Source organism: Cupressus sempervirens, chromosome 1 (genome assembly GCF_028749045.1).
Source record: "Cupressus sempervirens isolate cs-2001-9-10 chromosome 1, ASM2874904v1, whole genome shotgun sequence".
Taxonomy (NCBI): Eukaryota; Viridiplantae; Streptophyta; class Pinopsida; order Cupressales; family Cupressaceae; genus Cupressus; species Cupressus sempervirens.
Genome location: NC_143118.1, coordinates 679,075,542 through 679,099,884, shown reverse-complemented (window position 1 = coordinate 679,099,884; position 24,343 = coordinate 679,075,542).

The window sequence follows — 24,343 nt, the reverse complement described above, 5'->3', positions numbered from 1 at the left end:
TCAGGACTCATCGAAGGGACAAAAAATGGGCCTGGAGGATCACTGCTAGGCCCAGGAACACTTTGACCCTAAATTTTGAACAATGTCAATAAATCCTAATTAATTAATCATTCACTATACGTATGGAATGTGATCAAATTAGTAATTTACCTGTGTGTCAATGCCAAATGTCTCATTCAAGAACTAATCGGTGACAAGCCCATCATCTGCACCATCTCTGACATGAGTGCCAAATGTGCATAGGGATCCACATGAAGTGCACATGTGACCACGACGTATAGAAGGCTCCCCCTCAACTAATGGGCTCATGGAATGGATGAGGGTCTGTGTCAAAGCATTAATGGTCCCTAGAGTGTTGGCCTCTACATGTTCCTTCACAACTGAAGGAATAATCACATGCTCACGCTGTGGATGGACCACGGGTGCCCTAACTACATTAGGGTCATGACGTGCTCCGGGCCTCTCAAATGATGACCCCCTACCTCTACCCTGGGAGTTTAACATATCAAAATAATTGGGGATCTCCCCAAGGACAAACTCACAATATAATTTCTTCAAAAAATACATGGGGACCTCATGATTGTTGCAAGGAGGGGCATCAAAAACCATCCACCATCTATCCCAAAAATTATTTCTAATAGCATCATGTATGCACCAATGGATCGAGAATCGTTTAGTACCCTCTCTAACAGTATTTTTCTCACCGGGTTTTCTAAATAATGCACATATACTACCTTTTGGTATTTCCTTTTTTTTAACATCTTCATATGACAATTTATTTGCATAAAATTTTTTTTGTTCATCCCTCTTAGCCCGCCAAATATCTAACTAACCACTAACTGAGGCTATCTGAGTGTTAATGAATTCGAGGGATGATGCCAATTGAGCCCTCATTGGATTGGTTTGTCCAGATTCTTTCAACCGAGCAATGATTCCTTCTAATTCAGTTTTGTCTCTCTATATTTCATTTCTTAGATTTTCTTGTGTGCCTGGTGGAGGTCTTGCAATTGGTTCGAGTTGTGGAATTTGTTCTTCTTCTTGAGGAGGGTTTTGGTTTTGGGGTTCTTGAGGGTTTTGATGTTCTTATGGATTTTCTGGTTGATTATGAACATTTCCTGATAAAAAATCAATTGAAATTCAAATAAATAAACAAATCTAAATGAAATTTGTAAAAACCCTACAAAAGAATATAAAAAACTTACAAAACAATATGAAAAATATATCAAACAATGCAAAGTTAGGTTTATATCACTTACAGCATCGTCATGGGTGCACTTGTGGTCTTGGATTTCATCGACGAGGAGGCATTTTGGCAAATGGTGGTGCAAATGTTGAGTCTTCAACTCGTGTACGCGCTGCTCACTGTAGGAGTAAAAGAAAATGGTAATGAAAATGATGGGCTGCGGGTTTGCATCCCATCATACATACTTTTTATTTTTTACAAAGCGCATGCCTGCTATAGTGTGTGCACGCTATAGCGCATACATGCTATTTAAAATAGGAAAAAAAAAATTCGTTGTCACCTTTTTGGAACCACAACTCGGTGCATATGCCCCTCACTAACTTCTAACTCTCCCCTCCTCTCTCTCTATTGGCAACCCCTAACCTCCATCTCTCTCTAGATCTAGTTCCTAACCCCTAACCTTTCTCTAACCCCTATCTATCTATCTAGCTTGTAACCCCCAACCCTTATCTCTCTCAAACACCAAACCCATATCTCCCTCTATCTCCTAACCTCTAACCTCTCTCTAGCCCCTAACATCTAGCTTTCTCTAGATCCTAATCCTTAATACCTCTCTCATTAACCCATAGCCTCTCTCTCTATCTCCTATGCCCTAACTCACCCCTCTCTCTCTCTCTCTCTCTCTCTCTCTCTCTCTCTCTCTCCAACTCCTAACCCCTAACTCCTCTTTCTCTCTCACTAACCCCTAAATCTCCCCTCCTATCTCTCTATTGACAACCCCTATCCCCTATCTCTTTCTAGATCTAGTTCCTAACCCCTAACCTCTCTTTTAGACCTATGTATCTATCTAACTCCTAACCCCTAACCCTTATCTCTCTCTAACCCCTAATCCATATCTGTCTCTATCTCCTAACTTCTAACCTTTCTCTAGCCTCTAACCCCTAGCTATCTCTAGATCCTAACACCTAATACCTCTCTCATTAACCCTTACCCTCCCTATCTTAAGCTCCTATCCTCTAATCTCTAACCCCTGGCCCATATCTCTCTCTATCTCCTAACCTCTAACCTCTGTCTAGCCCCTAACCCCTACCTCCGTCTAGATGATAGCCCCTAATATCTCTCTCATTAATCCTTAACCTCTCTCTCTTTATCTCCTAGCCCCTAATATTTATCTCATTTATCCCCCCTGCTCTCTCTCTTCCATCTACGTCTCTCCCTCTCCCCCATAAATGTAGTGTGTAACGGTAGTTTACTTTTTAGTTATTATTGCCAAACTCATTTCTAGGCCATCCTTATGATTATGTTTAATGATTAGTGGCATTTGTTTTCCATATTGTTGGATATTATTTTATACTCAGTTGATCATATGATGATTTATCTTGTTACTAGTTATTTCATGTATGCATGATTATTCTTTTGATGATGATGTTGGTATATGGTGTTTTGAGTTATCTCATGATTATAGTTAGATGAATTGTTAATATGCATTTTCTGTGGATACTTACCCCATACTATCATGTGTATAGTGTACCTATATATTTTACTTTATGTATGAACTTTCTGATGTGGTTGAGGGAGGAAGTCATAGTCACTTGCTAGTTGGAATATACATGATGCACCACTCCTTGCCACTTCTCATTTAGTTTATATTATATGTGTATGTATATGTGTGGATTTTATGTAGACTGTAGTTACTAGGTATCAACTTCCTTGAATTACCAAGATGAGCACCCTATTACAGTATCTCAATGGTAAAAGAAAGGAGATAATTCTTGAGTCCAAATCCTAACCTTAAGCCAGTTTTTCTAGAAAGTAGGACAAGTATATGTGTTGTCTACCCTTTTGAATTCATCAAGTGATGTAAAATCATGATATTTACACTTGAGTTTGATCTAGTATTTTGTACTTTATAATAGGTTTTTGTATTTAGTCTTGTGGGTCTATGATGATTTTCTATTATATTTAAATCAAATTTAAAAAGTATTTAATAATTTAATTTAATAGAAATTCTACTCAATATTTAATTATATTTAATTAATTGAGAAATTAATTAAATAAAAGAATTAAGTTTAAATATTTATTTAAACTTCTAATTTTGGTGTAATCATATTTATTTAATTTAATAATATAGAGTTTCGTTTTTATAATAAACTCTAAATATCAATATCATTTGAGTTAATAAATATTTTATCAAAAACATTATGAAAATTAATTAAAGAAAGCAAGGAATTGATTTAATAATAATATTTTAATCAAATTGTAAAAGGCTGCACATGAGAAATTAAAATATAATAAAATAATAAAGAAAAAGAGGTTCCGCATGATTGCACGATCGAAATCCTAAATTGGGGAAAAACTCTTTATCAAGAAATTGGACTTCATTTCTCCATACCAAGATTTGGAGGAGCAATTTTCTGAGAAGAAGGTTTTTAGAAGAAGGGGGATTACTTGCGTGTTCCATGTGTTTTTTGTTTTAACATTAGATATAGGTAAGATCTTGTGTGTTTATTTGTAAACTAGTTTTTTGTTCTTCGAATTTTTGTATTCTTCATGTCTGGATGAATTTGTTTCAAAATTTGAATTGAGTTGAAACCATTGTTGTAAATTTCATTGTTCTTCATTTTGAGATTATTTGTATATAAAATGATAATTGGAAACCCTGATTAAACTTTAGAGAACTGTATTTTTGATAAAAATGGGGTTTGGAAAAGATATCAAGATTGCTTATACAGATATGATTAAATTATGCATATTACACCTATCAAATTATTTGGGAAAATCCTTTCTATATATATATATATATATATATATATATATATATATATGTATGTATGTATGTATGTATGTATGTATGTATGTATGTATGTATGTATATGTATGTATATGTATGTATATATATGTATGTATATGTATGTATGTATACATATACATACATACATACATACATAGATATATATACATATGTATATGTATACATACATACATACATATATATATATATATATATATATATATATATATATATGTATGTATATGTATGTATGTATGTATGTATACGTATACATACATACATATATACATACATATATATACATATATACATACATATACATACATACATATATATATGTATATATACATATTTATATATATGTATGTATGTATGTATACGTATACATACATACATACATACATATATGTATGTATGTATGTTAATAAAATTACAACACTAAATATTTTACTATGATAATTTTCTCAAAAAGTAATAATGTTGAAATGAAATTTGTTGGGGGGGCGGGCGGGGAGCATGGATTGTTTATTTTTAATATTAAGAAAAAAATGATTGTGAGTAGGAGGTGGGCCACCACACCCCACCTCCCCTCCTTACCTTCTCCTATGCAAGTGGTGTTTGCTACTATATGTGCAATGAAACTATTGTAAAAGCAACAGGGTATTGTTGTGTAGTAGCAATATTTGCTATGGTCATAGCAGGCTGCAAGCCGGTGGGCTTAAAACTTGTTTTTTAAAATTAAAATTAAAATTCGTTAAGTTTAAAGTAATTTAATAAATATTTTTTGATATAGTTTTTATTAATTAATTCAATTAATATAGTTGTTAGTTATTATTAATTAACTAAATTAATATTATATATTCTTTAATAAGTTTAAATTAATTTTTTATTATATTATTATTTTTATGATTATGATTATTAATAATCTTGTATTATTTTATTAATAAATAGATTATTATTATTATTATTTTTAAATAAGGTGGCATAGCCACTATATATATATATATATAGACATTGATTCTAATGTAAGGAGCTCTCGCAGAAAAGAACTAGGAAGAAAAACTTTGTTCCTAACCCCATTAATAAGAAAAAGCATAGGGAATGAAAGACTATCAAACCAAGTTAAATATCCCAAGAATGATACCTCCAATATATATATATATATATATATATATATATATTTTCACATATACATTGATTCTAACATAAGGAGCTCCTAGAGGAAAAAACTAGGAAGAAGAACTCTATTCATAACCCCATCAATATGAAAAAGCATAAACCAGGTTATAATATCCTAAGAATGATACCTCCAATATATATATATATATACATTGGTTCTAATGTAAGGACTTCCCAGAGAAAAGAACCAAGAAGAAAAACTTCGTTCATAACCCCATCAATAAGAAAAACCATAAAGAATGAAAGGCTATTAAACTAGGTTATAATATCTCAAGAATTATACCTCCAATTTACAAGAGATAGAAGGAGATAGAAAACCTAATACTACCATTTGACTAATATATACAAATAGTCACATAATCAGTTTTGATAATACTTTGCCATTAAGGCATAGTATATCCATAAATGAAATCATAAAACCACCAAGGAGATGTTACAAAAATAGATATCCTTTGTCCCTGTTCATCTGCTGACCCATCTGTTGAAATAGACTCCATGATACAACCTACTCAAATCAAATAGGAAAAAACCATTGGCAAAAATTATAGCATAACAACTCGTCTTATTCTACCATAACTCTTATTGTGGAAATAGAATGTCCAAGCTTAAGGGTATGATTAGGAATGAAATTCAGAGGAGATACTAGTGGGGATATGGGTGCTTAAGAAGAGTCATGTTCCAAAAGATCCAATATGGCAAAGACAACCTGGTGCACATTATTAACAAAACCTTTAGGCAAGTGATCACCAAAGTGCTACAAAGCAACCTTAATTGATTGAAAAGGTTGCCTCTCTAGAGCCTTGTTGATGCTCTAAAAAACCACATAAACACCATAGTTACTAAGAAGTGCACAATGATGAAATAAACTACCAATGAGAGCAGCACCACTCCAAAGATCATGTTTTTGGAAAGCTTTAGCAAGCCTACCACCCTACAAGAAACTAGGTTTGATAAATCTAGAAACTATCAACTCTAAATGAAATGAAGACTACAACAGGTCAAGAGCATTTGAAAAGAAAATTGACAGAGTCTAAGATGGATAAATTAATCTTTTTCCAGGAGGATAAAGAATATCATGTCAAATAATTATCTTAATTCCTCTTTGAATTTTTGGATGCTCATAGTAAAAGATAGTTTCCAACATGTCATCTTTGATACAACCTAGAAAAGGCATTTCCCATTCTATAGTTTCTTGAATAATAATCCATGTGTAATGCTGAGCAAGTTGAAAAGATATCAACTAGATAGCCAACTCCTACCAGAGAGTTGGGATAGCTTGACATAGTGATGGCCACACAAAGCCCAAAACAAAAACCCCCAAAATGGGTATGTGCAGGATCATGGTGTACCAAACTATGGCCTTAAGTGGTACTAAAAAATCAACAAATTAGGGTTATATCAACTTGACACATAATTTTAAAGTGGTTATGTAATTTATATCAAAAAGTTGTAAGAAATTGAATTTAGTTTCTAAACTACTAGGCTTTCTCAGGAGAAAAAAATAATTGATTGGTCAAAAGTTTGGATTTTAATGTAGTACTATGAAAATTCAGGGTTAAAATAAAAATTAGGTGTATCTCTGACCACCTTAATCAAAATCAAATGATAATATTTTTTTAATATAATTATAGATATAAAAAGTAGACACATGCTCGGATGTGACACATATTTTTTGGTATTTTTATTTCAAATAAATAATTAAATATGAATTTTCTACCAAAATTTTTTTGAAAAAAAAAACTCCCATGTCTGACCACCTTAACTAAAAGAAAATTTAACAAAATTTAATTTATTTTTTATTTTTCTTATACTAGGCGAAGCTTAGAATGTGATGCAACCTTTAGATTTAAAAAATGCTATACCGTTTGAAAGTTATAGCTATTTTTTAATCAATATGTCAATCAACACTTTACAATAATCTTCATTGAAATTTAACTAATAAATACTTATTGAACTCAGAATTTGATAGCAATTATATCAATGGAATGTCGAGAGTGATATCAAAAAACTCTTTTCGTTTCCTTCAATTTTGATCAAAATAACATTGTCAAATGGCTACCTAAAGTCTGAGTGTCACTGAAACACTCATAAAACACACTTTTTGGGTTGACCGGGTAGGCTTGGTAAATACAAGGCCTAATCGAATATTTGACTTAAAATCGGATATTTGATTTGAAATCAGATATCCGATATGGCCCAATAAGTTCCCACCCATTTTTGGAGGGAAATTTCAAAAGGCAAGCTTTTTTAAATTTTAAATTTTGAAGGAGACAAATTTAAAGGGAAATAAACTTAACCTTAGACAATTTTAGAAGAAAATATATTTTGTGAATGTGTGAACATTAATATTATAATTATTATTACATAATAGTAATATATATGATTATTATTGTTAAATATAATATAGTGATATATATGATATATATTATTATTATTAAATATATATAGTAGTATTATATAACAAAAATTATCTATATAATAATATATATTGTTATTATTATTCTTTAATCTATAATCTAGTAACATATATGATTATTATTGTTATATAATCTAATAATAATATATTATTATTATATTTAAATATACAATATAATATAATTAATAAATATAATATTGTTCCTTCGACCCATATGAAGGAGTCTAATATGTTCCTAGGGGTCCTACGACCCCTAGAGAAATATGTCATCATGTAATCGATCGAAAGGGGTCATAGGTCAACCTATGACCCCCTTCGACCCATACGAAGGATTCTAATATGTCCCAAGTGGTCCTAGGACCCCTAGGGACATATGTCATCATTTAATGTGTTGAACTGGGTCATAGATCAACTTATGACACCCTTCGACCCATACAAAGGATTCTAATATGTCCCTAGGGATCTTAGGACCCCTAGGGTAGAAGGGGGTCATCGGTCACCCCATGACCCCCTTTGACCCATATAAAAGATTCTAATATGTCCCTAGGGGTCCTAGGACCCTTAGGGACATATATCACCATGTAATGGGTCCAAAGGGGTCATCAGTCACCCCATGACCTTCTTTGACCCATATGAAAGATTCTAACATGTCCCTAGGGGTGTTAGGACCCCTAGGGACATATGTCATCATTTAATGGGTCAAAGTGGGTTATAGGTCAACCTATGACACCCTTCAACCCATACAAAGGACTCTAACATATGTCATCATGTAATGGGTCGAAGGGGGTCATAGGTCAACCTATGACCCCCTTTGACCCATAGGAAGGATTCTAATATGTCCCTAGGGATCCTAAGACGCCTAGGGACATATGTCATCATATAATGGCTTCAAGGGGGTCATAGGTCAACCTATGACCCCCTTCGACCCATATGAAACATTCTAATATGTCCTTAGAGGTCCTACAACCCCTAGGGACATATCTCATCATGTAATGGGTCCAAGAGGGTCATAAGTCACCCTACGACCCCCTTCGACCCATAAGAAGCATTCTAATATGTCCTTAGGGGTCCTACGACCCCTAAAGACATATGTCATCATCTAATGGGTCGAAGGAGGTCACAGGTCAACCTATGACGCCCTTAGACCCATAGGAAGGATTCTAATATGTCCTTAGGGGTCTTAGGACCCCTAGGGACATATGTCATCATGTAATGGGTTGAACGAGGTCATTGGTCATCCCATCACCCCCTTCGACCCATATGAGGCATTCTAACATGTCCTTAGGAGTCCTAGGACCCCTCGGGACATATGTCATAAGTTAATGGATTGAAATGGATCATAGGTCAGCCTATGACGCCCTTCGACCCATACGAAGGATTCGAATAGGTCCCTAGATGTCCTAGGACCCCTAGGGATATATGTTATCATGTAATGGGTTGAGGACACATGACCCCATTTGACCCTTAAGAAGCATTCTAATATGTCCCTAGGGGTCCTAAGACCCCTAGGGACATATTTCATCATGTAATGGGTTGAAGGGGGTCATAGGTCACCCAATGACCCCCTTCGACCCATATGAAGGATTCTAGCATGTTCCTAAGAGTCCTAGGATCCCTAGGGACATATCTCATCATTTAATGAGTTGAAGTGGGTCATAGGTCAACCTATGAACCCCTTCGACCCATACAAAGGATTTTAATATGTTCCTAGGGGTCCTAGGACCCGTAGGGACATATGTCATCTTGTAATGGGTCGAAGGGAGTCATAGTGCACCCCATGACCCACTTCGGCCAATATGAAGGATTCTGACATTTCCCTTGGGGTCCTAGGACCCCTAGGGACATGTCTTATCATTTAAATTGTTGAAGTGAGTTATAGGTCAACCTATTCCCCCCTTCGACCCATACGAAGGATTCTAACATATGTTGTCATGTAATGGGTCAAGGGGGTCATGGGTCAACCTATGACCCCCTTCAACCTAGAGGAAGCATTCTAATATGTCCCTAGGGGTCCTAGGATGCCTAGGGACATATATTATCATGTAATGGGGTCAAAGGGGGTCATAGGTCAACCTATGACCACCTTTGACCCATATGAAACATTTTAATGTCTCTAGGGGTCCTAGGACCCTTAGGGACATATGTCATCATGTAATGGGTCAAAGGGGGTCATAGGTCAACCTTTGACTCCCTTCAACCCATAGGAAGTATTCTAATATGTCTGTAAAGGTCGTAAAACCCCTAAAGACATATATCATCATGTAATGGGTCAACAGAGGTCATCGATCACACCATGCCTCCATTCAACCCATATGAAAGATTCTAACATGTCCCTAGGGGTCCTAGGGACATATGTCATCATTTAATGCGTTGAAGTGGGTCATAGGTCAACCTATGACCCCCTTCGACCTATACAAAGGATTCTAATATGTCCCTATGGGTCTTAGGAACCCTAGGGACATATGTCATCATGTAATGGGTCGAAGGGGATCATAGGCTAACCTATGACCTCCTTAGACCCATAGGAAGCATTCTAATATGTCCCTAAGGATCAAAAGACCCCTAGGGACATATGTCATCATGTAATGGGTCAAAGGGGGTCATAGGTCACCCAATGACCCCCTTCAACCCATATGAAGGATTCTAACATGTCCCTAGGGGTCTTAGGACCCCTAGGTACATATGTTACCATTTAATGGGCTGAAGTGGGTAATAGCTCAACCTATGATGCCCTTCGACTCAAACAAAGGTTTTTAATATGTCTCTATGGCTCCTAGGTCCTCTAGGGACATATGTCATCATGTAATGAGTCAAAGTGGGTCATAGCTCACCACATGACCCCCTTCGACACATATGAAGGATTCTAACATGTCCCTAGGGGTCCTAGGACTCCTAGGGATATATGTCATCATGTAAAGGGTCGAAGGGGGTCATATGTCACCCCATGACCCCCTTCGACCCATATTAAGGACTCTAACATGTCGCTAGGGATCCCAGGACTCTTAGGAACATAAGTCGTTATTTAATGGGTCGAAGTGGGTTTTAGGTCAACCTATGATCCCCTTTGACCCATACGAAGGATTCTAACATATGTCATCATGTAATGGGTTGAAGGGGGTCTTCGACCCATAGGAAGGATTCTGATATCTTCCTAGGGGTCCTAAGACCCCTATGGACATATGCTATCATTTAATGGGTCAAAGGGAGTCATAGGTCACCCTATGATCCCCTTCAACCCATATGAAGCATTTTAATATTTCACTAAGGGTCTTAGGACCCCTAGGGACATATGTTGTCATTTAATGGGTTGAAGAGGGTCATAGGTCAACATATGACCCCCTTTGATCCACAGAAAGCATTCTAATATGTCCCTACGGGTATATGTCATCATGTAATGGGTCGAAGCCCCTTTAACCCATAGGAAGGATTCTAATATGTCCCTTGGTGTCCTAGGACCCCTAGGGACATATGTCATCATGTAATGGATTGAAGGGAGTCATAGGTCACCTAATGACCCTCTTTGATCCATATGAAGCTATTCTAACAAGTCCCTAGGGGTCTTAGGACCCCTGGGGACATATGTCTTCATTTAATGGGTCAAATTGGGTCATAGGTCAACCTATCACCCCCTTCGACAAATACGAAAGATTCTAATATGTCCCTAGGGATCCTATGACTCTTAGGGACATATGTTGTCATGTAATGGGTCAAAGTGGGTTATAGGTCAACCTATGACCCCCTTTGACCCATAGGAAGCATTCTAATATGTCCCTAGGGGTCCTAAGACCCTTGGGGACATATGTCATCATATAATGGGTCGAAGACCTATGACCCCCTTCGACCCATACGAAGGATTTTAATATGTCCCTAGGGGTCCTAAGACCCCTAGGTACATATGTCGTTATGTAATTGGTCAAAGGGAGTCATAGGTCACCCTATGACCTCCTTTGACCCATAAGTAGGATTCAAATATGTCCCTACGGGTCTTAGGACGCCTAGGGACATATGTCATCAGATAATGGGTCGAAGGGGGTCATAAGTCAACTTATGACCCCCTTCGACCCATAAGAAGCATTCTAATATGTCCCTAGGGGTCCTAGGATCCATAAAGACATATGTCATCATTTAATGGGTTGAAGAGGGTCTTAGGTCAACCTATGACCCCCTTTGACTTGTAGGAAGGATTCTAATATGTCCTGAGGGGTCCTAGGACCCCTAGGGACATACATCATCATGTAATAGGTCGAAAGGGGGTCATAGGTCACCCTATGACCCCCTTCGACCCATAAGAAGCATTCTAATACTTCCTTAAGGGTCCTAGGACCCCTATGGAGATATGGCATCATGTAATGGGTCAAATGGGGTGATAGATCAAACTATGGCCCCCTTCGACCCATAGGAAGTATTCTAATATGTCACTAGGGGTCCCAGGGCCCCTAGGGACATATGTCATAATGCAATAGGTCGAAGGTGGTGATAGGTCAACCTATGACCTCTTTCGACCTATAGGAAGGATTCTAACATGTCCCTAGGGGTATGTTGTCATGTAATGTGTCGAAGGGAGTAATAGGTCAACCTATGATCCCCTTCGACCCATAGGAAGGATTCTAATATGTCACTAGGGGTCCTAGGTCCCTTAGGGACAAATCTCATCATGTAATGGGTCGAAGGGGGTCATTGGTTCAACCCATAGGAAGCATTCTAATATGTCCCTAGGGGTCCTAGAACCCCTAAGGACATATGTCATCATGTAATGGGTTGAAGGGGGTCATAGGTCAACCTATGACCCCCTTCGATCCATAAGAAGCATTCTAATATGTCCCTAGGGGTCCTAGGACCCCTAAGGACATATGTTATCATGTAATGGGTCGAAGGGGATCATAAGTGAACCTATGATCGACTTTGACCCATAGGAAGCATTCTAATATTTCTTCGAGAGTCCTAGGACTCCTAGGGACATATGTCATCATGTAATGTGTCGAAGGGGGTCATAGGTCAACCTATGATCTCTTTTGACCCATATGAAGCATTCTTATATGTCCCTAGGGGTCCTAGGAACCCTAGGGAAAGATGTCATCATGTAATGGGTGAAAAGGGGTCATAGGTCACCCTATGACCCCATTCGACCCATAAGAAGCATTCTAATATGTCCCTAAGGGTCCTAAGACGCCTAGGGACATATGTCATCATGTAATGGGTTGAAGGGACCTATGATCCTCTTTGACGCATTATATGATGACATAAACCTATGACCCCCTTCGACCCATAGGAAGGATTCTAATATGTCCCTAGGGGTTATAGGACCCCTAGGGACATATGTCATGATTTAATGGGTGGAAGGGGGCCATAGGTCTTCAACCCACACAAAGGATTCTAATATGTCCCTAGGGGTCCTAGGACCCTTTTTATGGGTCAAAGACCTATGACCCCCTTCGACTCATACGAAAGATTTTAATATGTCCCTAGGGGTCCTGGGACCCCTAGGCACATATGTCATCATGTAATTGGTCAAAGTGGGTCATAGGTCACCCTATGACATCCTTGACTCATAAGAAGCATTCTAATGTGTCTGTATGGGTCGTAGGACCCCTAGGGACATATGTCATCATGTAATGGGTCGAAGGGGGTCATAGGTCAACCTATGATCCCCTTTGACCCATAGGAAGCATTCTAATATGTCCCTAGGGGTCTTAGGACCCGTGAGGACATATGTCATCATCTAATGGGTCTAAGACCTATGACCCCCTTCGACCTGTAGGAAGGATTCTAATATGTCCCTAGGGGTCTTAGGACCCCTGGGGACATATATCACCATGTAATGGGTCTAAGGGGGTCATAGGTCACCCTTTGACCCCCTTCGACCCGTAAGAAGCATTCTAATACTTCTTTAAGGGTCGTAGGACCCCTATGGAGATATGTCATCATGTAATGGGTCAAAGGGGGTCATAGATCAACCTATGGCCCCCTTCGACCCATAGGAAGTATTCTAATATGTCACTAGGGGTCCTATGACCCCTAGGAACATATGTCATCATGTAATGGGTCGAAGGTGGTGATAGGTCAACCTATGACCTTCATCAACCTATAGGAAGGATTCTAATATGTCCCTAGGAGTCTTAGAACCCCTAACGACATATATTGTCATGTAATGGGTCGAAAGGGGTCATAGGTCAACCTATGACCCCCTTCAATCCATAGAGAAGATTCTAATATTTTCTTATGGGTCCTAGGTCCCATAGGGACAAATGTCATCATGTAATGGGTCAAAGGGGGTCATAGGTCAACCTATGACCCCCTTCAACCCATAGGAAGCATTCTAATATGTCCCTAGGCATTCTAGGACCCCTAGGGACATATGTCATCATGTAATGGGTTGAAGGGGGTCATAGGTCAACTTATGACCCCTTCAACTCATAGGAAACATTCTAATATGTCCCTAGGGGTCCTAGGACCCCTAAGGACATATGTCATCATGTAAAGGGTAAAAGGGGGTCATAAGTGAACCTATGACCACCTTCAACCCATAGGAAGCATTCTAATATTTTTCCAAGGGTCTTAGGACCCCTACGGACATATGTCATCATGTAATGGGTCAACAGAGGTCATAGGTCAACCTATGACCCCCTTTGACGCATATGAAGCATTCTAATCTATCCCTATGGGTCTTAGGACCCTTAGGAACAGATGTCATCATGTAATGTGTCAAAGGGGGTCATAAGTCACCTTATGACCCCCTTCGACCCATAAGAAGTATTCTAATATGTCCCTAGGGGTCCTAGGACCCCTAGGGACATATGTCATCATGTAATGGGTTGAAGGGACCTATGTCCCCCTTTGATGCATTACATGATGACATAAACCTATGGCTCCCTCCAATCCATAAGAAGTATTCTAATATGTCCCTGGGGGTCATAGGACCCCTAGGGACATATGTCATGATTTAATCGATCGAATGGGGTCATAAGTCACCCTACGACCCCCTTTGACCCATACAAAGGATTTCAATATGTCCCTAGGGGTCCTAGGACCCCTTGGGACATATGTCATCATGTAATGGGTCAAAGAGGATCATAGGTCAACCTATGACCCCCTTCGACCCATACGAAGCATTCTAATATGTCCCTAGGGGTCCTCGGATGCCTAGGGACATATGTCATTAGGTAATGGGTCAAAAGGGATCATAGGTCATCCTATGACCCCCTTCAGCCCATAAGAAGCATTCTAATATGTCCCTAGGTGTTCTAGGACCCCTAGGGACATATGTCTTTGTGTAATGGGTCGAAGGTGGTCATAGCTCACCCCATGACCCCCTTCAACATATATATATATATATTATATTTATAGATTATAATACTAATAACATAATATATTATGATATATTAATAACATAGTTCATAATAATAATAATATATTATAGATAATAATAATAATAATAATAATAATATATATTAATAACATATATATATACACACACATATATATACATATATATGTGTATATATAATATATATATATATATATATATATATATATATATATATATATATATATATATATATTACGTTATTATATTTATAGATTATAATAAGAAAAACATAATATATTATTATGTATTAATAGATTATATTTTATATCTTTACGTTATGTTATTATATATATAATATATTATAATATATCTTTACAAAGTAATATAACTGAATTAATTTAAAAGTCACAAACTATAACTCACATATTCGGGTTTCCCTCCAAAATATTTTTTTGGGCATATCAGATATCCAATTTGATATCATATATCCAATTTCAAATTGGATATTTGATATTACTAGCATCATTTTCCAACATATTGCTTGTCCATGCAGACTCAACAACATCACTTTTTGATGGCTTTTTTCATGGGTTTCATGAAAAGTCATGTTTTGGGGCCCAACAAATCAAAAAAAGTTTGAAAATATAACTCTAGGTGTTCGATATTCTCATCTGAATGGAGAGTAGCAGTCATTGAAAGGCTAAACACAAAAGGAAGGTATCCAATGAAGACATTGCGCCATATAGGGAAAGAGACAAAATGGAACACTGAAGAAAAAGATAAGGTATGTTAAATATTAGTCAAGTTGACGATGAATTAGTCGAAGGTGAAATCATAGAGTCAGATAATGAAGATGTACAGTTGGGGAATGAAAATGTACCTATTGAAAATGATAATGCCAGAATTGAAAATTTAAAGAATGAAAATTTTCAGGACAAATTGCTACAAGGTCATAATACAAATTGCATAATTGACCATGTCAAACATGACAATGCACTAGAACCTAATGCACAAGAACCTTACATATCTCTTAATTATAATTGACATGAAGGTTCTAAAACACTAAAATGGATAATTGAAATTGATGAAATGATTATTACTAGTTTGGAAGGGGAAAAATTAGAAAGAACCATTCGGTTATGGGTTTCAAGACTATATAAGATGTTTTTCAGCAACAAGACTGTGCTAGAGCAATGTCAGCTTTTCATGCACTTATTAAAGATGCAAAAGATGAGACCTATACTTTCCAAATTGAAGATTCAAGTCAATAAAAAGTTGGAAAGAAATGCCATTATTGTGAAGAATCTTTTCAGTGCTCTCAATAGCATTGGAAAAAGTAGTAGGGAGAAGGATAACAAAGCTGCTCGAAGGGTTATTACAACCTCTTTGGTAAGTCATCATTTGAGAAAGGGTAGATATATGAGACAAACTTGTATTGATTTGAATCTAAATCATACTAATTTGAGAAGAGCACTTAGTCGATGAAAGAAAATTGATGATCCTCTTCAAAATAAAATATGTGCATTTGGTGTGAGACTTCCACATTTTGATAAGAAGCTATTCGATGATGTGAAGGAAGAAATTACACAATTTTGGCACTCTAACTCATGAGTATCACCTAATGCTAAAGACGTGTTAAAGTTGAGAATTGGCATCAGAGACCACATGCCACATCCTAAACACGATTTGGAGGTAAGTCAAACTATGTTGTTCAAACAATTTAGAGAGAGTCATACAAGCCTTCATATATCACAAAGGGCTTTTGAATCTTTGAAGCCATTTAATTGTGTGCCACTCAAAATTTGAAATACATGTTGTTGCAAATATCATGTTGAGTTTTCTATGCACTGTGAACTATTACGCTCGATCTTTTCTACTTTGCATAGTAAAGAAATGTTAGAGGATTGTGGTGCTAGTGGGCTTCCAAAATCATCAAGAGGCTTGCTAGATCAACTTTTATGTCATAGAGTTGATGGTTGTTTCTTTTATAAAAATGCTTGCTTAAATGAGAAGTGTTTAGAATGTGGTGGCTTATCCAACTTTGACACATGTTTCCATGAGGCATGCAAACAAGATCTTGCAAAAAAAATAGTGAAAAAAAAGGTAAATGAAACGGTGAAATACACATTGAAGAGTGGTGATGAGAGCTCTAAATGTGAATTGGTTTGAAAAGATATCAATGTGGCTAGTTTTATTTCAGATTTCAAGGAAATTTTTTTTTACAAGTATGCAAGAGATAGTCATAGGTCTCAGTGGTTGGATCAACAATTTAGAATGTGTAAGGAGACTTTTCCCATTGGCACTATTATATTAGTTGTTGATTTTTTTGAGAACTACACATTGCAACCTCAAAATGAGACACAATCTTAGTATTACAACTCCATTCAGATTGCTCTTTTTATTCACATAACATATGGACATGCCCCTGATAGTGTGGAAGATAATCAAAAGATTATTAGAGAGTATCATTTTTATATAAGTGATGATAGATCTCACTCTCATGAGTTTTTGCAACATTGTTTTGAGAATTATTTTGATTTCTTACATGAGCATGTAATTGCTATGGATAGACATATCATTTGGTCAGATAATTGTACAGGTCAATTTAAAAATGCTTGCATGTTTTATTGGTTGTGTAGGATGCACATAAAGGGAGGGGTGCCTCATATTTGGAGCATTTTTGAGTCTGGCCATGGAAAAGGGGAACATGATGGAGTAGGGGCATGTGCTAAGAGAGCTCTAGTTAAGGAGCAACTGAAGATTTCAGCAGTAGAGCTTCTTGATGCTTGTAGCATTGTTAATTGGTGTAGTTTAGCATTATCACAGGGGGGACTCTTGATTCAATGGTACGTAGGTTCTTTTGGTTGGTTGAGGAAGGGTCCATAGCTGATAGATCAAATTTTTTTATAGTGAGAGACTCATAAAAAATGTATTCATTTCAGAGCTCTTATTCTAGTACATGGACCATTTGGACATGACAACTAGCTTGCTTTGGTCCTAGTTGTTTTCAGTGTGATTGAGATCACTGTGAGTCAAGTGAGTGGGTGGAAACATGGGCTCAACATTATCTTACTCCATTGTCTATCATACCTTCTATCAGAAATGATGACATGAAAAGTTCACTTGAGCATAACCATCTATCAAATCTACTTCACCCAGGACATGTCTTTGCATTGGTTGCACCATAGGAGAATGATGAGAAATCTGATTATTGGTTAGCACGTTATGTAAGAGTTAAACAAAAACTTGCACAACTGATCACAGATGATGATGGATTCACAACTCCTACTAGTTCAGTGGTTGTCACTGGAACATGGCTACAGACATACATGCTTAGAAGAAACAAAATTCCTTCATTTGAAGACTATCAGAAGCACAAAATAATTATCATAAATTCACATCTTATTATAGCAACAAATGTAAAGTTGTTGAAGCATCAAGGAAGACCAAAAGTAAAAGGACTTTTTACTATTGCTAATGCTGATCATGAAGCCCTGTTAGAGACCCTAAAATAGAGAGAGGACCCTACTGGAACACTCGACTAGGTATATTTACTTCTTATGTTATTTTCTTCATAATGATTCAATGAACTGATGATTATCTTGTTTAATACAATAAGTTACTAATTTTTTAATGATATTGGAATGTAGGTACATCATGAAGAGTTGGGGTGGGGGGTTTTGGGTGTTGGGGAGAATTCCTAAGATTGATGATGTATTATGATGTATGTTAACCTTTTTTTGTATATGGTTTTCGCAATAATGAAAAAGACTGGTTAAATTAGTTGCAGATACTAATTTGTATTTTGGTAGGTTCTTTGTAAGGAATTATAAGAGGAAGATATTGAACAAGTTCTTGCAAATCATATTTGCATGTGATACAAGTCTATAAGGACAATTTTAAGAGCATTTATAACTATATGAAAGATAATTGCTTGCAGATATCTTATTACAAGTTTGGTTTTTTTCTTATTTGACATAGAGTTGACATTATGATTATTAAAACTATTTTTATCAAACTAATCAAATAAGAAAAATCTAGAAAGTACAGATGAACAACTAGAATACTTGATTTCTTAAAAAATAATTTGGGGAAGGTGTCAATAAGTTTGAATACTCATTCACAATGAGGCATTGAAACAAAAAGTGATTTTATGATGCTAATATTGTGTAAAATTGGCAAGAATCCCTTTGCATGCAATCTCAAGCCTCCCCAAATGAACTATTCATTACCAAGGTGGTTCAACATCACCCATTAGTGTTGAACCCTTAGGCCCACCCTTCCAACTCAGAGGAAAAATGGTTCTTAGTCCAATAACATTAATGAAATATAGGGTTGTTGATCATCTACATACCTACTACATCTAATAAAAATAATTTTCAGGAATGCATGACATGTTTCCAAATGCATATCCATAAAAATGCACAAAAATGAAACTCCATAATATTAAAAGATGTTAGTCCCTTTGCATACACCCTTTAGCATCTCTAGAAGAGCAAGTGATTTCCGTGTGGATTCAATATCACCCAAACATGTTAAGCCCTTAGGCACACCCATTTGAATTAGTAAGAAAATGGATTGGTTATCCAACAATTCTCATGCTAAGAAAGCTTATTAATCGATCACATACCAACCACATCTCATCAAAAATAAATAAATCAAGTAACGCATACATGAGATATGTACAATCACTAACCATTCTATGCACTTTTTTATCACATCAATACATGAAACACTAGTGCAAAGAACCTAATAATTTTTCTTTTCTTGATGTAATAAGGTCTAGGGATAGATCTAATGATCTCCCTGCGGCCATCCACATTTGTAATGGACATAAGACCCCATGGTGCAACTATAAGCCTTGGCCATCAATTGGTCCAATAAAGTGGATTTTTGGTAAATCCCATGTTTTTTAGGTAAGTCTAGATGTTTAGAACATTATTAGGGTCCCTAGGAGTTTGTAGAGTCCATTTGCAAACAAATTTACAATAAAACTTGTCTTAACGCAAAAATTGCAAAAAGTTGCTTAGCAACTTTTGCAATTTTCTTGACAACTTTTCAAAATCTAACTCCTAATGGCTAGAACTATTCAAATCATTAGTGCCATTAGCTCTGGGTGGGTGCGTGAATCCTGATGACATCCTTTTTTTTCCCATGGAGACCATCCATCATCTACGGCCACCTCATACCGAGGAGTCTCCAAGGTGCTCTAAGTGCATTTTGAGGTCAATCTTTCGAGGGTCATAACTCGAAGCTCATGAGGGCTATCGATGAACTGTCAAATGCTATAGGACAATGATGCTAAGACCTAAAATAATCTATCTCATTTTTTAGAGATCTAATTCTGCTTGGATTCGGCACAGTGATCTCGCTCGATGCCAAAACTCATAATGTGCCTCAATTCATAGGTGCACCACAACATAACTTTGAAACTGCTGATCTTTGCATCGAATCATCAGTGCCATTAGCTCCAACTGGGTGGGTAAACCCTTGTGACACCCTTTTTCTAGCCATGGAGACCATCCATCATTCGCGGCCACCTCGTACCAAGAAGTCTCCAAGGTGCTCTAAGTGCGTTTCGAGGTCGATCTTTTGAGGGTCATAACTCAGAGCTCGTGAGGGCTATCGATGAACTATTGAATGTTATAGGACGGTGATGCTAATAACTAAAATAATCTATCTCATTTTTTAGAGATTACATTTCGTTTGGATTCAGTACATCGATCTCGCTTGATTCCAAAACTCATAGTGTGCCTCAATTCATAGATGCACCACAATGTAACTTTGAAAGTGCTGATCATGGCATTGAATCGTCAATGCCATTAGCTCTAGGTGGGTGGGTGAACTCTAGTGACACCCTTGTTCCAGCCACGGAGACCATCCATTGTCCACGGGCACCTCATACTAAGGAGTCTCCAAGGTGCTCTAAGTGTGTTTCAAGGTCAATCTTTCAAGGGTCATAACTCGGAGCTTGTGAGGGCTATCGATGACCTATCCAATGCTACAGGATGGTGATGCTAAGACCTAAAAGAAATTGTCTCATTTTCAAGAGATCACATTCCCTTTGGATTTGGCACAATGATCTCGCTTGATGCAAAAACTCACAGTGTGCCTCAATTCATAAGTGCACCATAGCGTAAATTTGAAACTGCTGATCTTGTCATCAAATTGTCAGTGCCATTAGCTCTAGGTGGGCAGGTGAACCCTAGTGGCACCCTTGTTCCAGCCATGGAGACCATACATCATTCGTAGCCACCGCGTACTGAGAAGTCTCCAAGGTCCTCTAAGTGCATTTTGAAGTTGATCTTTCGAGGTAACTCGGAGCTCATGAGGGCTATCGAAGAACTATCCAATGCTACAGGATGGTGATGCTGAGACCTAAAATAACCTATCTCATTTTTCAGAGATCACATTTTGTTTGGATTCAGCACAACAATCTCGCTCGATGCCAAAGTCCGTAGATTGCCTTAGTTCATAGGTGCACCATAGCATAACTTTGAAACTGCTGATCTTGGCATCGAATCATCAATGCCATTAGCTTCAGGTGGGCGAGTGAACCTTAGTGAAAACCTTTTTCTAGTCATAGAGACCATCCATCATCCGCGGCCACCCTGTACTGAGGAGTCTCCAAGGTGCTCTAAGTGCATTTTGAGGTTGATATTTTGAGGGTCATAACTCAGAGCTAATCAGGGCTATCAATGAACCATTGAATACTACAGGACAGTGATGTTGAGGCCTAAAATAGCTCAGAGCTCATGAGGGCTATTGATGAACTATCTAATCAAGTCTCTTAAGTTGAGATATTTTGAGGTTATGTTGAAATTGAAAAGTTGTAGAATGAGGATAGTAACAAAGTGAAGTGCTAGTTATCAAATATTATGAATCTATGAATGACTTGGTGGTTGGGAATAGAATCCATAGTTGAGGAATGGAGTTCTTAACTATGTTGAGATTATATTTGAAGCCAATAGTTAGTTTCAAGGTTGAAGGTGGAGTTTAAAATCAGATTTGGGGTTATTTGAACCTTGTGTAGGAGGTTAACAAGTGTGTTTATGTCATGATAGCACTTCAAATTATACATTGCATCCAAATTTGATAATAAAGGTTGTTAAAATGTTATTCAAAAATTATTTCATTTGAATCAAATATAACAAAAATAATCAAAATTAATAATATTCCATAAACATTAACAATACACATGATCCATAATAAATTGAACAATACTAGATACTAAATTAATATGTATATCATTGTGCACATAAATGACAAAAATATATATCAAAATACATGTATCCATAGAAATTTTTTTACACAAATATACATCAAAGATCATTTATCCATAGAAATAGTACTCAAATATATATCAAAATACATAGATCCATATACAAAATGTGGTTGATCATGCCATCAGAATGTGTATAATATCAATGTTTTTGTATACAATTTGGCATATTCCATCTCAAAATGTCTCATAATGCATCCGATGACAACTATACTATCCTAGGGTGCTAGTGGATGATCAAAATGTAGCCTCTTCGCTGCACTAGGTGGATTGGATACCACCTACATAAACAAAAAAGGAAAACCCAAAGTTAGACTACTAAATGTATATGCTTCTTTGTATCTAACATTGAATTACTCAAATGCATAATGATATTTTTTGTAATGAATATTTATACTATCAAAATTTCATAATAAATGCCTCTCTCGTCAACCTCTTGCATTGGTCAGGAGTCCTCTCATATGCCCTCAACAATGTTGGTACCTCTCTGATTGTGGGCTATATATGTTCAAATATGTTTGTCAGTTGAATCTAAAATTTAAACTATAACATTATAATTCATAGCATGCTAAATTTGTAACATATTTAACCATGAATTCAAACTACAAATTACTATTGTAAGCTCCTGCTCAGGAGAGAGTGGTCGTGTCATCAAATCTACATAACTCTCCTGTTGAACCTCATGTGCACTAGGAGTCTCCTATGAGATACAAAATAGTGGTTGTTAATATCACAGAAATTAGTTTTGAATTTATTTATGAAGATAAGGATTATAAAAAATAAATGATACTTACACATACAATGGGGCTCTCAGTGCGAATGGAAATCCCTGATGGTCTACAACGCGAAATCTATATAGGCTCATCACTAGTAGCCATGCCCTATATACAATAAAGAATGTAATTAAATGGGATTGCCAAAAAATTTTTACAAGAATACATCAATATTTAATCAAATAGAAAGCACCTAATTACCTTTCCTTGGTCAATGTGTGCTGGCTCACCCCCCGAACTTTGTCCCCCTGGGACAGGTGGTACCTGCAAGATAAAAGAAAGATTAGCAACCATATATGCTACAATATCAAATAGAAAAAAATGCAAACACAACATAATGTACCGCAAATGTCTCAAGGATAAATGAAATGGTCGACAGCGTGTTATCATCAATCTATTTGAGCTCCTCCCCGGTCATCAACTAAACATGAATGAAAATCACATACATATAAAAGTCAATATGACTTAAAAATTAAAATTACTATATTATAAAAATTAACTTGAAATTGCATATATCATAACAAAAATATATATACATGTACTGACACCTAAGGATTCCATGTCTCTACATTCCCCTCCTCTCTCACATCAGGGTCTGTAGCCTCTGCAGGTGTGTCTAGTGTATCCTCATCTAATACAAAATGATACTCACGAAGATCACCTATGGGACCCAAAAAAATATTCTTGCATGTAATGCAAGTGTGAGACACACAAACGTGTGATGAGCTAGCCGATGATGAACTAGCACTAGCATCATTAACACAAGGAGGCAGGACTAACCTAGCCTAGGATATCATTAGGCTACTTAGCCTATGAATGGCTCTGATGGTCTGAGAGCTAGCCTCTATCATAATATCTAGATGCTGCACTCGAGGAGGGGGGGAGATATCAATGGGGGGGGACAAAAGTGCCATCTTTCTTCCACTGGGAAGAGGGTCTATCCTGAGGAGCTCCTAGTCCTACACCCATGTTGGGTTTTATGCTCCAATAGTTCACTTTAAGTTTCAACATAAATTATGCATATCATTTTTTAAGGAAATAAAATGGTATGCCAAAATTTCCATGTGGACGGATGTCAAAGACCATCCACCAACGATCCCAAAAGTTTTCATGTATGGCATCATTTGTCCACCATTTAATCAATAGTTTGAATTTTTTTGGGTCGACTGGTAAACCCCTTTTTGGGTTCACAAAAAGGCTAGCCAAATCATCTTTGCTTATGTTGAGGGCTACAACCTCATCATAATCCAAACCATCATCAAACATCTCATGCATTTCATCATGCCAATGAAAAGTGGCATTTTGTTGGTTTGTTAGGATTTCAATGTTATCCATTATGGTGTTTAATGTGGATAACATAGGAGCCAATGTGGGTACATTATTATATGTTCTATGCAAACCTCTCAACTCGGT